Source organism: Alexandromys fortis, unplaced genomic scaffold, assembly GCF_014885135.2.
Source record: "Alexandromys fortis isolate MF-2015 unplaced genomic scaffold, M_Fortis_MF-2015_v1.1 scaffold_17, whole genome shotgun sequence".
NCBI lineage: Eukaryota > Metazoa > Chordata > Mammalia > Rodentia > Cricetidae > Alexandromys > Alexandromys fortis.
In genome coordinates this window covers 11698513-11701199 of record NW_026067896.1, presented here as the reverse complement: position 1 = coordinate 11701199, position 2687 = coordinate 11698513, and positions in this window count along the sequence as shown.

Here is a 2687-nt window from a genome sequence, read left to right as displayed (position 1 = left end):
AACACATGCAGAGACAGACCGACACAGGGACCTCTAAACGCTGGTACAAAAGCCCCTCTTTAATAGCACCATGGAGGCTTAAATACCCTGCAGTCAATGGCCAGCTGGTGAAAATTCCATCCTCCAATCCTCTAGGCAAAGCACAGCTTTTGGTAACTTCAATTAGAAGGCTCTAGACAGGGAAGAGCAGCTGAAGGCCAGGACTCAATTGGTCCCAACACAAGTGTGAATCTCCCTTTTTCGTCTGGGAAAGAGAGGGAATTTATTAGAGAGACGTATACCTATAGTCCTTCTTCTTGTTCCTCTTCTCCCTCCTCCTTCCTCTTCTCCCTCCTCCTTCCTCTTTCTCCTTCTTGCTCTTCCTCCTACTTCTTCTACCCCCTTGTATATAGCCATCAAATTAGCCTCGACCCTTGTGAAAAGTTGTCTTAAACCATGAAGATGGATGGGAATCTCCTAAAGAGAGAAATTTTATGGACAGAATCTTTTGAGAAAAAAAAATTATGTTTGTGCTAAACAACATTCAAGTGTGTCTTCGCAAAATAATACTGCAGCTCTATACTATATACTTAAGTAAAAGCTAAGGAATCGAATTTCAAAATCATTTAAAATCTCTCCACTGTTGTTTCAGTGTACTTTAAGGCAGCATAATAAAAAAACAAAAAAAATATAACACACATTAATTTGGAAGATTTTCAGCAATAATTAAGAATATGGAATTTTACATGGGTAACTAAACCAAACACTTTTGACTGTCTGTAGGTGGAAATGAAAAATGGCCTAAATGTACTTACATTGAGATATGCACAGCCTAAGAAGTTTTTATAGCTATGCTAGACCTTAAAATTAAGTATCAAGTCCAATTATTTCACTTATGTGAAGATTCCTTTTATTGTGAATTTTATTTCAGAGCTAATTAAGACATTACGAGTTTATCAGTAATATATTAAAATAAAAGTACTCGTATTCTGTTTTTATTTTTCTTTAGTTTCTTTTGTATAATACTTTATATATTGCATAATATGTTGTCCAAATCGCTTAATTATATGATGGTTTGTTTATAGAACACAAACCAACTAATACGTAAAGTGTGAATTAAGATCATTTTAGTGATATGACTGACAATGAAAAATTTTTGGATAGCAGTTGTTTCCAGCAGGCTGTGTTTGTAGCATATATGTGTAAATTTTTTCATGTAGAAGGAAAAACATAGTTTAATAATATTTAATTTATAGATTGACACTGAAAAACTCATATTTTTATCTCTCAGAGGTTCCATGGTATCTATTCTCTGGATTAGAAACAAGGATCTTGATGCTGTTGGGAAGCTTTTCATATGCTCATGAACAAAACTACCTTCTTGGACCACTTATCTAAGCTTTAGCAAACTCTAGCACATCACTGACTGATGTAACAATGAGTAATTTCCTAGCGTCCACTATCCATTTTTTTGTGCATACTTTCATCTCATTACCGATTGGCATTAACCATTGAGAGTCAAAATCTGTATATTATAAGGAAGGAAGGTTAGTTTATGTAAAGACATGGTTGTGTGTAATTTTTGTCACCCTGCAGGAGTAAATGCTTTGTTAATCTTATAGTTATATTCATCAGGGATTTGCTGACATTGTAATGAGGAACGTGTGTAACCCCTGGGATCCACTGCTGTCCAGAAGACTGTATATTTGTGTGTGTTTATCAAGAGATAATTCAATGGTACTTTGTTATGTCTATTAAGATACAATGGATCACTTGTTAAAATTTCAAAGTTTGCTTCTTCTGCCACCTGGAGATGTAATAAATTCCAATTGCTTTTCCACGTTAATATTTCGTTTCAGCATTTCTAGACTATTTCTGTCTCATTACAGTTCTTTACTTTTTAATCCTGGTTGACTGAAACTGAAAACTCACACAGTGGAATTTGGAACTCTTCAATACCTTCCACCTTGTAAACAAATTGTGCTTCTCCTTGGGTGGTATAAAACCCACCTGCATAAAGCTCAAGTTGTTTAAAATTCAGCTTGTGAGTGCTGAGTAGCAGTAAAATTTTAATTATTCCTTTTGCGTGTATACATATGTATGAACTTGGATTATGTATTATGTGCCCAGCCACGTATTGTGCAGGGGTGTGTGCCTGTACACATGGAGACCAAAGGAGGACACTAAGTGTTCTGTTACATCATTCTCTGACTTGTTCCCTTGAAATAGGGTCTTTCACTGAACCTCTAACTAGACAGACAGGAAGACCCGGCAGTTCGTGTCTCTCCCCCAGTAAATCCAGATACGGCTGGATTTAAGGCACATGTAAGGTTTTGTCTAGTGCTTTTGCCCCTTTTATTGATTCTTTGTGGGTTTCACATCATGCATTGCAATCCCACTTATCTCCTGGTCGCTCCTCGTCGGCCTTCTGCCTTGTAACTGATTCCCAAATCAAAATCAAATTAAAACAAATCAACAAAGAAAACAAAACTAAAAGTGGGTGAAGAAAAAGAAAGAATCTTGTTGTGGAAGCTGTTGTGTGGCCTGCTGAGTCACACCGTTTACGATTTAGTCCATTGATCTTTACATGCAAGGGTTTATTGCAACAAGTCATTGATGAGACTCAAGGCTGAGACCTAAAACAGGACGCCATGCTTGTCTCTTTAAGCTATAGATATTTTAATCTCTTTAACGTTCATCCCAGAAGC